At 39.2% G+C, this 15,746-nt stretch overlaps 1 pseudogene; it reads right to left on the minus strand.

The window, feature by feature from the left end:
* Window positions 1-965: 965 nt before the first annotated feature.
* On the minus strand, window positions 966-10,308 carry LOC133756453 (aspartate aminotransferase, mitochondrial-like; annotated as a pseudogene).
* Between the last annotated feature and the right edge of the window lie 5,438 nt (window positions 10,309-15,746).

Consider the following 15,746-nt stretch of genomic DNA (forward strand, 5'->3'; position numbering starts at 1 on the left):
GTAACACAAGATCATTAGACTTTTTAATTCTCAAACATTTGTATTAATAGCATTTTCCATTATAGAAACTTAAAATTTAGTACCACGTCACATCTTGACAGTACTTCTAATATAATCCAAATAGCCTGATTAGTTGGTGCCTCTATAAGATGAGAGATATAGGTCTCTCCCATTTTACAGTCTTTCTACACTATTTGTTGACCTCTTTATTTAGTGTAGGGTTAATCTTATGAGAATAAAGTAAAAATAGATATTTGTAAAAATTAAAAGTGTGAATAGGAGATAGAGAAGGAAGAAGGGTAGGAAAGTGAGTGGGAGGGAGTGTAGGGTGAGAACCACTATGCTCCTAAATGTCTATATAAGAAATGCATGAAATTTGTATTCATTAAATAAAACTCTTTTTAAAAAAAATGATGCTTCAGTTAAAGTTTCTGAAATGTTACAATTGTGTGATTGACAAATTTTTTGTTCTATGACTTTCTGGTTTTTTGACAGGCAGAGTTAGACAGTGAGAGAAAGAGAGACAGAGAGAAAGGTCTTACTTTTTCCATTGGTTCACCCCCCAAGTGGCCACTATGGCAGGTGCACTGCGCTGTTCCGAAGCTAGGAGCCAGGTGCTTCCTCCTGATTTCCCACGTGGATGCAGGGCCCAAGGACCTGGGCCATCCTCCACTGCACTCCAGGACCACAGCAGAGAGCTAGACTGGAAGAGGAGCAACCGGGACTAGTACCTGGAATCCCAACCAGGACTAGAACCCGGGGTGCCAGTGTCACAGGCAGAGGATAAGCCTAGTGAGCCGCAGCGCTGGCCGTTCTATGAGTTTCTTGCACTTGGAAACTTTTTGGGAGATTCTGGAGATAAAAGGATGTAGGAAAAAGCTTTCATTTTGAACCACAAAATTCCAGACACCAGTCACAGATGCTTCTGACCTTTCTCACTACATATGCTTTTCTGAGAAACACAATCACTGAGTATTATCCACTATGGTTGAAACAATCCACCTTCCCTTCATGTGACTCTCACAATAGCATGGGGTAAAAACAGAAATTGCTTGGGGACTAAAGAGAAATTGCTTTCTGACCTGATGAATGGCTTGGGTAAGATAATTCACACTGCCTGAGGTGACATCTGCCACAGAGATGTGACCATCATGTGACATGTGGATAGAAAACTCCTTGGTTTATTGTTCCATGTGTGTAGGGTTTATCCCTGTGAAATAAAGCACGCCAATTTTGTCTACGATATGCTGCCAAATAGCCCTCCTCCTTGAGTCTGGAGACCAGCTGGGTCTACATGCTAATATGCAGTCACTAGCCTTTAATTTCTTGCAAACATTGTTTCCACAAATCCAGGGAAGTCAGAATCATACAGGTAATTTAGGCTCCATTGAGAAGATGTTGGAATACATGGACCAATCAAGATCTTCAAATGTGACTCCACCCTTTTGACTTCATCTGAAAATCACAGTGAACACTCCCATGGGCTTACCATACAAGACCATGCTCTTGGGTATGATTGGCAGAGACAAATGAAGTAGCACACAGCCCCTGCACTCTTCACCATAAACACTGGCAGAAACTTGGTAGACCATGCCGAAGAACTCAAAGAGATTTTTTCTTCTCCACTATTGTTATTTTCTTCCACTGCTCAGGACAATGGTCCACTCCTGCGGTGTTGTAGGCACAGGCATGCAAGAAAAGAATATTTTGTTACTGCATTCTTGAAAAGATCTCTATAGCACCCATGAAGTCAAAACCACAAGTCTTGGGCCGGCACCGTGGCTCAATAGGCTAATCCTCCACCTGCGGCGCAGGCACCCCAAGTTCTAGTCCCAGTTGGGGTGCCAGTTCTGTCCCGGTTGCTCCACTTCCAGTTCAGCTCTCTGCTGTGGCCTGGGAGTGCAGTGGAGGATGGCCCAGGTCCTTGGGCCCTGCACCTACATGGGAGACCAGGAGGAAGCACCTGGCTCCTGGCTTAGGATCGGCACAGGGCGCCAGTCATAGCGGCCACTTGGGGGGTGAACCAACAGAAAAAGGAAGACCTTTCTCTTTCTCTCTCTCCCTCTCTCACTGTCTAACTCTGCCTGTCAAAAAAATAATAAAAAAACACAAGTCTTGGAATCATTGTATCATTAATCTGTCCTTAATGTGTTGTCCAATGTGAAGTAATGCTATAACTAGTACTGAAACAGTATTTTACACTTTGTGTTTCTGTGTGGATGAAAACTGATGAAATCTTTACTTAATATATACTAAATCGATCATTTGTATATAAAGAGAATTGAAAATGAATCTTTTTTTTATTTAATGAATATAAATTTCCAAAGTACAGCTTATGGGTTACAATGGCTTCCCCCTCCCAAAATTTCCCTCCCACCCACAACCCTCCCCTTTCCCGCTCCCTCTCCCCTTCCAATCACATCATGATTCATTTTCAATTCTCTTTATATACAGAAGATCAGGTTAGTATATATGCGGTAACGATTTCAACAGTTTGCCCCCATATAGTAACACAAAGTGAAAAAAAATACTGTTGGAGTATTAGTTATAGCATTAAATAAGAGTGTACAGCACATTAAAGACAGGGAACCTACATAATATATTTTTTTAAAAATTAATTAATTTTCTATGCCATTTCCAATTTAACACCAGGTTTTTCCTTTTTTCGTTTCCAATTATCTTTATATACAGAAGATCGATTCAGTATATAATTAGTAAAGATCTCATCAGTTTGTACCCACACAGAAACACAAAGTGTAAAAATACTGTTTCAGTACTAGTTATACCATCACTGCACATTAGACAACACATTAGGGACAGATCCCACATGGGATGTAAGTACACAGTGACTCCTGTTGCTGACTTAACAATTTGACACTCCTGTTCATGGCGTCAGTAATCTCCCTAGGCTCTAGTCATGAGTTGCCAGGGCTATGGAAGCCTTTAGAGTTCGCTGACTTTGATCTTATTCCGATAGGGTCATAGTCAAAGTGGAAGTTCTCTCCTCCCTTCGGAGAAAGGTACCTCCTTCTTTGATGGCCCTGTTCTTTCCACTGGGATCTCACTCACAGAGATCTTTGATTTAAGTCTTCTTCTTTTTTTCTTTTCCATGGTATCTTGGCTTTCCATGCCTACAATATTCTCATGGGCTCTTCAGCCATATCCGAATGCCTTAAGGGCTGATTCTGAGGCCAGAGTGTTGTTTAGGACGTCTGCCATTCTATGAGTCTGCTGTGTATCCCACTTCCCATGTTGGATCTTTCTGTCCCTTTTTGATTCTATCAGTTAGTATTAGCAGACACTTGTCTTGTTTGTGTGATCCCTTTGACACTTAGACCTATCAGAGCCATCGAATGTGAACTGAAATTGATCGCTTGGACTAGTGAGATGGCATTGGTACATGCCACCTTGATGGGATTGCATTGGAATCCTCTGGCACATTTCTAACTCCACCATTTGTGGCAAGTCTGATTGTGCATGTCCCAAATTGTACATCTCCTCCCTCTCTTTTTCCACTCTTAAATTTAACAGGGATCACCTTTCAGTTAAAATTTAAACACCTAAGAGTAATTGTGTGTTAATTACAGAGTTCAACCACTAGTATTAGAACAACAACAACAACAACAAATACTAAAAAGGATAAAGTATTACATTGTACATCTAGAGTCAGGACAAGAGCTGATCAGTTCATTGTTTCTTATAGTGTCCATTTCACTTTCACAGGTTTTCCCTTTGGTTATCAGTTGTCGCCAATCAGGGAAAACAAATAATATTTGTCTCTTTGGGACTGGCTTAATTCACTCAGCATGATGTTTTCCAGATCCCTCCATCTTGTTGCCAATGACTGGGTTTCATTGTTCCTTACTGCTGTATAGTATTCTATGGAGTACATGTCCCATCATTTCTTTATCCAGTCTACTGTTGATGGGCATTTGGGTTGGTTCCAGGTCTTAGCTATTGTGAATTGAGCTGCAATAAACATTAATGTGCAGATGGCTTTTTTATTTGCCAAATTAATTTCCTTTGGGTAAATTCCAAGGAGTGGGATGGCTGGGTTGTATGGTAGGGTTATGTTCAAGTTTCTGAGGAATCTCCAGACAGACTTCCATAGTGGCTTAACCAGTTTGCATTCCCACCAACAGTGGGTTAATGTCCCTTAATCCCCACATCCTCTCCAGCATCTTTTGTTGGTAGATTTCTGAATGTGAGCCATTCTTACAGGGGTGAGGTGAAACCTCATTGTGGTTTTGATTTGCATTTCTCTGATAGCTAGTGATCTTGACCATTTTTTCATGTGTCTGTTGGCCATTTGGATTTCCTCTTTCGAAAAATGTCTTTTGAGGTCCTTGGCCCATCTCTTCAGTGGGTTGTTTGTTTTGTTGTTGTGGATTTTCTTGATTTCTTTGTAGATTCTGGTTATCAACCCTTTATCTGTAGTATAGTTTGCAAATATTTTTTCCCATTCTGTCGGTTGCCTCTTCACTTTCCTGACTGTTTCTTTTGAAGTACAGAAACTTCTCAATTTGATGCAATCCCAAATGTTAATTTTGGTTTTGACTGCCTGTGCTCCTGGGGTCTTTTCCAAGAGGTCTTTCCCTGTGCCTACATCTTGCAGGGTTTCTCCAATGCTCTCTAATAAATTGATGGTTTCAGGTCGTAGATTTAAGTCTTTAATCCATGTTGAGTGAATTTTTGTGTAAGGTGATAGGTATGGGTCTTGCTTCAAGCTTCTGCACGTGGAAATCCAATTTTCCCAGCACCATTTATTGAATAGACTGTCCTTATTCCAGGGATTGGATTTGGATCTTTGGTCAAATATAAGTTGGCTGTAGATGTTTGGATTGATTTCTGGTGTTTCTATTCTGTTCCATTGGTCTATCCATCTGTTTCTGTACGAGTACCATGCTGTTTTGATGACAACTGCCCTGTAGTATGTCCTGAAATCTGGTATTGTGATGCCTCTGGCTTTGTTTTTGTTGTGCAAGATTGCTTTGGCTATTCGAGGTCTTCTGTGTCTCCATATGAATTTCAGCATCATTTTTTCCAGATCTGAGAAGAATGTCTTTAGTATCTTGATTGGTATTGCATTGAATGTATAAATTGCTTTTGGGAGAATAGACATTTTGATGATATTGATTCTTCCAATCCATGAGCATGGAAGATTTCTCCATTTTTTGGTATCCTCTTCTATTTCTTTCTTAAGGTTTTGTAGTTTTCATCGTAGAGATCTTTAACGTCTTTGGTTAAGTTTATTCCAAGGTATTTGATTGTTTTTGTAGCTATTGTGAATGGGATTGATCTTAGAAGTTCTTCCTCAGCCGTGGCATTGCCTGTGTATACAAAGGCTGTTGATTTTTATGCATTGATTTCATATCCTGCTACTTTGCCAAACTCTTCGATGAGTTCCAGCAGTCACTTAGTAGAGTTCTTTGGGTCCCCTAAATAAAGAATCATATCATCTGCAAAGAGGGATCGTTTGAGTTCTTCCTTCCCGATTTGTATCCCTTTAATTTATTTTTTCTTGCCTAATAGCTCTGGCCAAAACTTCCAGAACTATATTGAAGAGCAGTGGTGAGAGTGGGGATCCCTGTCTGGTACCAGATCTCAGCGGAAATGCTTCCAGCTTTTCCCCATTCAATAGGATGTTGGCCGTGGGCTTTTCATATATTACTTTGATTGTATTGAGGAATGTTCCTTCCATACCCAGTTTGCTTAGAGTTTTCGTCATGAAAGGGTATTGTATTTTATCAAATGCTTTCTCTGCATCCATTGAGAGAATCATATGGTTTTTCTTCTGCAGTCTGTTAATATAGTGTATTACGTTGATTGTTTTGCGAATGTTGAACCATCCCTGCATACCAGGGATAAATCCCACTTGGTCTGGGTGGAAGATCTTTCTGATGTGTTGTTGCATTCTATTGGCCAGAATTTTATTGAGTATTTTTGCATCTATGTTCATCAGGGATATTGGTCTGTAATTCTCTTTCAATGTTGTGTCTTTTTCTGGCTTAGGAATTAAGGTGATGGTGGCTTCATAGAAAGAATTTGGGAGGATTCCCTCTTTTTCGATTGCTATGAATAGTTTGAGAAGAATTGGAGTTAGTTCTTCTCTAAATGTCTGGTAGAACTCAGCAGTGAATCCATCTGGTCCTGGGCTTTTCTTTGTTGGGAGGGCCTTTATTACTGTTTCAATGTCTGTGTCAGTTATTGGTCTGTTTAGATTTTCTATGTCTTCCTGGCTCAATTTAGGTAGGTTGTATGTGTCCAAGAATCTGTCCATTTCTGATAGATTTCCCTGTTTGCTGGCATACAAGTCCTTGTAGTAATTTCTGATGATTCTTTTTATTTCTGTGGCGTCTGTTGTTACGTTTCCCTTTTCATCTCTGATCCTATTGATTTGGGTCTTTTCTCTTCTTTTTTTAGTGAGTTGGGCCAATGGGGTGTCCATTTTGTTTATTTTTTCAACAAACCAGCTCCTCGTTTGGCTGATTTTTTGTAATGTTTTTTGGATTCAATCCTGTTGATTTCTTCTTTGATTTTAATTATTTCTCTTCTCCTACTGGGTTTGGGTTTGGTTTGCTGCAGATTTTCTAGATCCTTGAGATGACTTGAAAGCTCATCTATTTGGTGCCTTTCCAATTTCTTGATGTAGGCACCTATTGATATAAACTTTCCTCTTAACACTGCTTTTGTTGTATCCCATAGGTTTTGGTATGTTGTGCTGTTATCCTCATTTACTTCCAGAAAACTTTTGATTTCTCTTTTAATTTCTTCTATGACCCATTGTTCATTCAGGAGCATGTTGTTCAATCTCCATGTGTTTCCACGTGCTCTAGGGATTCCCAAGTTGTTAATTTCCAATTTCATTCCTTTGTGGTCTGAGAAGCTGCATGGTATAATTCTAATTCTTTTGAATATGCTGAGACTTGCTTTATGGCTTAGTATGTGGTCAATCCTAGAGAAGGTTCCATGTACTGCTGAGAAGAATGTAAAGTCTTTAGATGTAGGATGAAATGTTCTGTAGATATCTGTTAGATCCATTTGGGCTATAGTGTCATTTAAATCTGCTGTCTCCTTGTTGATCTTCTGTCCTGTTGATCTGTCTATCTCTGAGAGTGGAGTATTGAAGTCCCCCAGTACTATTGTATTGGGGTCTAAGTCTCCCTTTAAGTCCCTTAACAAGTCTTTTAAATAAGCTGGTGCCCTATAATTAGGTGCATATACATTGATAATCGTTATATCTTCCTGTTGAATGGATCCCTTAATCATTATATAGTGCCCCTCTTTGTCTCTCCTGACAGTTTTTGTGGTAAAGTTTATGTTGTCCGATATTAAGTTGGCTACGCCCGCTCTTTTTTCATTTCTGTTGGCATGGTATATATTTTTCTAGCCTTTCACTTTCAGTCTGTGTGCATATTTGTTGGAAAGATGTGTTTCTTGTAAGCAGCAAATAGATGGGTTTTGTTCCTTAACCCGATCAGCCAATCGGTGTCTTTTAACTGGACAGTTCAAGCCACTAACATTCAATGTGACTATTGAGAAGGAGTAACTTTGCCCTGCCATTTGCCAAAGATATTTTCTAATATCTGGTTTGAGATTCCTGTGATCTTTTGCTGTGAGGTTTCCTTCCTTTACCTTCTTTCATATTGGTGACCATGTTTCTGTGTTTCTGTATGTAACACATCTTTAAGCATCTTTTGCAGGGCTGGACAAGTGGCGACAAATTCTTTCAATATCTGTTTGCTGTGAAAGGTCTTTATTTCACCTTCATTCATAAATGAGAGCTTTGCAGGATATAATATTCTGGGCTGGCAGTTTTTCTCTCTTAGTACCTGGGCTATATCTCGCCATGCTCTCCTAGTTTGTAGGGTTTCTGATGAGAAGTCAGCTGTGAGTCTAATTGGAGATCCTCTGAGAGTAATCTGGCATTTCTCTCTTGCACATTTTAGGATCTTTTCTTTATGTTTCACTGTGGTGAGTTTGATTACGACGTGTCGTGGTGAGGATCTCTTTTGGTCATGTTTATTAGGGGTTCTATAAGCCTCCTGTACTAGGATGTCTCTGTCCTTCTCCAAACCTGGGAAATTTTCTGCTAGTATCTCACTAAAAAGGCCTTCTAATCCTTTCTCCCTCTCCATGCCTTCAGGGGCTCCTAGGACCCGAATGTTGGGTTTTTTAATAGTATCCTGTAGATTCCTGACAGTATTTTTTAGATTTCTGATTTCTTCTTCTTTTCTTTGGTTTGCCTGTTTCCTTTCCTGTTCTCTGTCTTCTAATTCCGATATTCTCTCTTCTGCTTCACCCATTCTGTTTTTAAGGCTCTCTAATGTGTTTGTCATTTGATCTATTGAGTTCTTCATTTCATTATGGTTTCTTGTCACTATCACAGTTTCATGTTCTACTAGTTGTTTCATTTCATTTTGATTCCTCCTTAATATTCCATTTTCACGAGAGAGATTTTCTATCTTGTCCATTAAGGATTTCTGTAGTTCAAGAATTTGTTTTTGAGAACTTCTTAATGTTCTTATCAGGTTTTTGAGATCCGCTTCTTGCATTTCCTCTATCTCTTCATCTTCATAATCTTGGATTGGGGTGTCCTGTTCATTTGGGGGCATCATAGTGTCTTCCTTGCTCTTGTTACCTCAGCTTCTACGTTTGTTGTTTGGCATGTTGGAGATAATTTATGTTTTTTTTTTTTTTTTGCTGTGGTGTTTCTTTCTCGTTATACTATGCCTCTAAGTGGGCTGTCTGCTTTGATGGATCCTTAGAGGCTGTGATGGGTGTGGCCAGAGAGCTCTGCTTGATTCTTCAGGTTTAAGGCTGTGCAAAAAGTGACCTATCTTGCTCCTTGCTGGATCTCTCTCTCTCTCTCTCTCTCTCTCTCTCTCTCTCTCTCTTTTTTGACTCAGTTGGGAAGTAATTCCGAATGGCTGAGTGGAATTGAGGGTAGTTGAAATCTGGCCTCTGTGAGTATTCGTTTGAACTACCCCTTGGACCACACACAGTGTTTATGCAGCCCTCAATGTGTTCTCAAGTTTCACCTTAGATCCAAAGTTACTGTTTGTGTACTCATTGCCACTTTACATATGTATAATGGTGCCTGCTCTTTGTTTTGCTCAAATGAAGGGAGGGGCCTCTGCCTTTCCCCACTAATGTCTCCCGTTTCTGAGGCTTTTGTCTTACCTCCCGTTCGTTCCCGCGCTGGGGAGATTCTGCGGCTCGGGTCCCGCGGTTAGATTTCCACGCGGTGGGCTCCTTGTAGGTCCTCTGTGTCACATCCACTAGATCCGGAAGCATTTCCTCTGCAGTTTTTTTCTTGAATCTTTTCCTGAGGCTAAGGTCCACAGGCAACTCAGTTTCCTCCTCAGAGACATGGAAGGACGCGGAGGCTGCCCACACTGCGTGGGCCGTTTAACAGCTCGGCAGTGCCTTTTCCCCGGCCCGGGGACCACGCTCTCTCTCCCTGGGCTCCATCCTCCTGCCCAGGCTCGAGCCCGGCGCGGGGATGCCCTGCAGGCTGGGTCTCCGAGGGAGGGACACACCAACCGGACTTGTTGGCAGCAAAGCCCCGGGCGACCTGAAAATGAATCTTGATGTGAATGGAATGGGAGAGGGAGCGGGAGATGGGAGGGGTGCAAGTGGGAGGGAAATTATAGGGGGGGAAGCCATTGTAATCCATAAACTGTACTTTGGAAATTTATATTTACTAAATAGAAGTTGAAAAAAAAACACAAGTCTTGGAATCATTGTATCATTAATCTTTTTTTTTTTTTTCATTTGAGAGGTAGAGTTATAGACAGTGAGAGAGAGACAGAGAGAAAGGTCTTCCTTCCATTGGTTCACTCCTCAAATGGCCACTATGGCTGGTGCTGTGCCAATCTGAAGCCAGGAGCCAGGTGCCTCTTCCTGGTCTCCCATGCGGGTGCAGGGCCCAAAGCATTTGCTCTCCCGGGCCACAGGAGAGAGCTGGACTGGAAGAAGTGCAACCAGGACTAGAACCCAGTGCCCATATAGGATGCCGGCACTGCAGGTGGAGGATTAACGCAGTGAGCCACGCCACCAGCCCCTCATTAATCTTGAAGCTGCATGCCGGCGTCCGTGCAGATGTATGTGTGATTTCCCCGGGATAATTTGAGTAGAAGGACATTTCTGCTGATCTTAAAAAATCTTTGCAGAAAACTGGCTCCCATCAAGGCTCCAAGTCCAGAAATGGTCTATACAGTGAAAAACTGGCTGCTTTTCATCACTTCGTTTTCTCAGTGCTAGTTCTGTGGATGCCTTGTCGAATGCATGTAGGTCAGGGAGCATGGACAGGTGGCCCAAAGGCCACACTCCCTGGAGGCACAGGACAGCCAGGGCCAACAATGAAAAAAACCAAAAAGAATAGCTGGGCCCACCATGTCCCAGGCCTTGAATCCACTTCTAAAGGGGAGTGGTTAATTAGTCTGATTGCCGGTGGGCACACACATATGGTCAGGTAGGAGCATGAGGTCACACAGAGGCATGGTGAAGGCATGATCTTCCAACTCACAAACCTAATCAATTTTATTCTATTTGCCTGCCTACAACAGTATCAATTCCCCAACAATTGCCAAGGAAAACATTCATATTTATGTAGATCATTGTTAATGTTTTTCAATAAACTCTCATAATAATTTTGAAATGTCATTTTTGGTTTTTATTAGATTTATTTCTGGGTGTTATTATTTTAGAGGTTATAAATTATAGTTTTTAAATTATATTTTATTCTTTATTACTAATATGTAGAAGCAATAGATTTTCTATTTCAGCCAAGAAATTTGCTAAATCATCTTATTTCTAGTGATTTGTCTGTAGGTTCTTAAGATTTTCTATGTAAGAAAATATAGCTTGTCATTAAAGATTTTGATTCCTACATTGAAATTCCTGATGGAGCAAAGACAAAAAGCCTTAGATCCACACTGACCTCTCATCTACATAGCAACAAGCAGGCCCCCATTTCTCTGTACAACTAACACAGCCCCACCCTGCCTTGACTAACACTGCCCTATCTGTATTGGTAAACACAGCACTATCTGAAGAGCCCAGCTATCAGCCTAAGCTCTCCCCACTCCTCCCAATCCCTCTCCCTCCAACTCAGCAGTTCAGCCTCAAGGTCCAGCCTCAGCCTCAGCCCAAACCCCTTCCAGTTCACACTGCTATCTCGAAGGACCTTTAGATCTAACCCAAACTCTCCCATTATCCCTGCAGCCCAGTTCTAGTACAGACCCCAAGTCCCCCCTGCTCCACTATTTTGTACTACATAAACCACTAGTCTGTAATGGAGGGAGCTCTCTCTCTGCCATGTGTTCACCTGGGAATGAGCCCCTGCCAGGCTTTGTTCTGAATAAACCTGGTCTGCCTGTGGCTTCATACTCTGGCTCTCTTTCCTGACAATTCCTATACTTTTCTTTACTTTCCTTGCCTCATGTGAGTACGTTCAGCAATGCAGTGAATTTATAATGAGTGAATGCTTACTTTTGTCATATTTTTCCTATATCTGTTTGTATAGTGAAAGTTTCTTCTTTCGTGTGTATGTAAATCTTCTCTTTTGTGTGTCTGATTTTATTTTTAATATTATATTACCATTATGAAAATATTTCCTCTTTTTCATTTTCTGGAAAATTTTATGTGATAAAATTTTAAATAAAACATCAAGAAGCATTACACTTATCAACAAATGCCCAATTATTTTGGGGTCATTCTGTTGACATTAATTTTTTAGTTAATACCCTCATGAGCAATCAAAGATTTGAAGTTATAATTCAAAGTCACTTCAAAGAAATTAAATGGCAGAGCCAGGACTCAAACTTAGGCGATTGGATTATATATGAAACAGTGCACATTCTGTTGTTTAGCAAAAAAAAAAAAAAAAAAAAAAAAAAAAAAAAAAAAAAAAACCACCACGCACACACACAAAGAATAGTCCTTTTCTCAGAAAGACTACTGGCAATTACTACTAGAGGCAATAATATAACAATCTGCAATAATTTTAGCAAATAACTTGGTTATACTTGAAACCCATAAAGCTTTTTCATAGCCTTAAGTTCAGTAACACATCTCAATTTTATTTTAATAAAAATGTCAACTGTACAAAATACTATTTATAAAAATGATCATGCTAACATTACATGTTGTTATATTATTCATAATTAAGAAAAATACTTACAGAGTTTTTATACCTGTTTTAGGTGAATGTGATAATGACTGCTACATACTAATGCTATTTATAATGTCAACAAATTGGAAAATTGCCTGAATCACAATAGGCATTCAATAAATATTTAAGGAATACATCAATAAACAAAATTTTTCTGCAAATTGTGATCTATAATCTGAGAAGAATGCTATATAGCTTTTAAAAATATAGTGAATATGCACCAGGACTGTGGCATAGCAGGTGAGGCTATAGGCTGCAGTGCAGTCATTCCATATGGGCACCGTTTCAAGTCCTGGCTGCTCCAATTCTGTTCCAGCTCTCTGCTGTGGCCTGGGAAAGCAGTGGAAGATGGCCCAAGTCCTTGGGCCCCTGCACCTGGAAGAACCTCCTGGCTCCTGGCTTCAGATAGGCACAGCTCTGGCCATTGCAGCCAATTAAGGAGTGAACCAGAAGATGGAAGATCTTTCTCTCTCTCTCTCTCTCTCTCTCTCTCTCTCTCTCTCTCTCTGTGTGTGTGTGTGTGTGTAACTGTGTTAACTCTCACTTTCAAATAAATAAGTAAATCTTTAAAAAAAGAAAAAAATATATAGTGAGAATGCTCACAAATCCACTTATTTTCAGAGAAAACTTTGGAATGTAAATTAAACAAACTATATAATTATTGCTGAGAAATACCAATAGAGTATGTAAAAGATGGTTAAAAATTCAGAATTTATGTCTATTTCCAATTACTTAGAAAGTTACTGTGAAGATTTGTGTATGTGTGAATTAAAGATTCAGTGTTTAATATATTTCTGATATACATCTTTCACTGAATAAGCAATTTGAGCACTAATTGAATTTTATTATTGCAGAATATTTAAATAACAAATATATAATGGACTGAGCCACATTATGAAGTTTTCAGATAATGTTGCCAGATTTGTTGTCATATTTTGTTTTAGTGCATGTTGCACAATTGCTAGAGATCGAAATGGATCATCAATGTTCTTGTTCAAAAATCTGAGATTTGAAGCATAGTCTCAATTTCTCTTTTTTTTTAAGATTTATTTTGTGTATTTGAAATGCAAAGTTAAAGAGAGAAAGAGACACAGGCAGAGAGAGAGTGTGAGAGAGAGATATATCTTACATCCACTGATTTGCTACCTAAATGGCCATGATGTCCAGGGTGGTCCAGGCCAAAGTCAGGGGCCCATTTCAGTTTCTCCCATTGGAAGCAAGGGCCTAAGTACTTGGGGCCATCATCTTCTGCTTTCTCAGGCACATTGATAGAGACCTGGATCAGAAAAGGAGCAGCTGAGATTAGCACAGGCACTCAATATAGGGGTGCCAGCATTGCATATGGAAGCTTAAACTGCTGCGTCACCACACCCACCCCTGTAGCCTCAATTTCCACCAGAAAAAATAACTGCAAATATTGATTTCTACTTGGACTGGAAGCCTGGCATTTGAGATGCATTTAGAGATTCTTAAAAAGTTTAAATTTTCCTGTTTGTCAGTCAGAAAAGTGATTCATCAAGAGTTGGCAGTCAGACCAGCTGCCAGCAACAGAACCTGGGAGCTTGTTAGCAGTTAATTCGTGCTTGTCATCTGGGACCTTCTGAATCAGATTTTATGAGTATGAGGTACAGGTACCTTTGTTTCACTAAGCTCTCTGGTGATTTACATGTCTGCTAGAGTTTGAGAGCTACTGAACCATATGGACAAAAAACAAAAGCAAAACAATCAGAAAACCCCACTTCTTGCTGATTTATTACACCTTTGTGGGCAAATTTCAATGGCTCCAAGGTCCATGTGACAAATGACAGAAAAAAATCAATTAGTTATATCATTCAATTCAGGCTTCTAACATGAAAGATGCCAAAAGAAAATCAACCAACAAACCAAACAGAACAGCCTGTTCTCAAGGGAAATGTGTTTTTTAAAACTCTGTGTGATTATAAATAAGAAATTTCAGAAACTCTACGATAGCTACCTATACAAGAAGTACATCTGTGGTGAGTTTTCCAATCTTGAATAAAGAAGGGATGGAATTTTATGAAACACCAACAAAACTTATATTCTTCCAATTAAGTTTAGGAAAGAAAGTGTGAATTCTAACAAGGAAAGAAGCTCAATTTCCCAAAAATGAGCACAGCAATAAAGTTATCTATTTAATTATAAAGTTATATATTTAATTCCTATAAGTGTGCTATAATAATGAACCACTTGAGGAAAATGAGTGAACTGGAAATAGTTAATATTTTATGTTTATATTAAGAAAACCTCAGTAAAGCACTTCTTCAAATAGTCTGTAATATCAGTATGGAAGACAATGCCTTCCATGATTACTAAATCAGTGTAATTGTGGCTATTTTCTTTCATAGCCTTCAGTAGTATCTCTAGATGCTGGGTGTGGGGAAGTGGTATGAATTACAAAGGTGAAGGAATTGAGACTCAGACCTCCATTCTGTTAGTTAAGTATTCTGATCCTGAATTTTTCCCTATAAAAGTAGAGTTTAAAACATTTAACTTCCAAGAGATAAAAATATCTGTGTGGATTAATTCATATCTTCTTTATAACAGATTCTGTATAGTGTCTGTCTCATTAAAATGAATACTCAATAAAATAAATACTCAAAAAATACTCAGTTGTTTCTAATTACCAGTCTGTTGATAATACTTGTGCAAATTTTGCAGATATACCAAATTCAAAATCAAGTATGACAGTATAGTTTACCATTTTATCAGCTCAAGAAAAGGGGACAGTACAGCAGAACATAGATAAATTATGTTAGAAGCACATTTTTGTTCTCAAATTTTCCTTATTTTCTATTATTTGCTGTGAGGTTTTGATGGAAATCAATAAATGTAAGAATCGATTAATTCTGTGATTCATATTCACAGAGTAAGAGTGAAGAGGTCTTCAAATGTAGCAGCTAAAATAAAAGTTTAAGATTTTGTTTACGTTAATATTCATTTTTATCCAGTTTAAAACCAGCAACCACTGTAAGACAGAACAATGTAGAAATGGAGCATTTGGATGCTAATTTCACTCTTTACAGAAATGAGAAAGGCAGAATAAGTCTGGAGTGTGAGAAAGAGAGATTAGCATCAGATAAGAGAAAAATGGAGCAAATGAGAGAGGCTGTGGAATGACTAAAAGAAGCCTCTCACAGACAGAAAGAGGAGGGATGGGTTATTGGTCTCAAAGTCAGGAGTCTCCCAGATATCATTCCTAAGAAGAGAAATATCTAAGATACAAAAAAAAAAATCTGAAGGGACTTTTTCACATAGTCTTACTATAATAAAGTCCAAAGAGACTGTCTAATATGGCAGTTTTTCCAGTTCTTCCCTAGATCTGACAGATGGAAGAGAAAAAATGCAGGAACATGAGACACTGAATACTGGTGAGTCACTACTCACCAGTATTCATATATTAACATGTATTTTATTGAGGAAAGAATATTTGTTTAATCTCTTCCTGAAAAGTCCAAAACATTGGCCCATAAACAAAATTTGGTCTCTACCTTCTCCAAAATATAGGTTTATTTATACCTTTTTAGTTTCTTCCTTACATTGCACATTG

This window comes from Lepus europaeus, chromosome 3, assembly GCF_033115175.1.
Source record: "Lepus europaeus isolate LE1 chromosome 3, mLepTim1.pri, whole genome shotgun sequence".
NCBI classification, from domain to species: domain Eukaryota; kingdom Metazoa; phylum Chordata; class Mammalia; order Lagomorpha; family Leporidae; genus Lepus; species Lepus europaeus.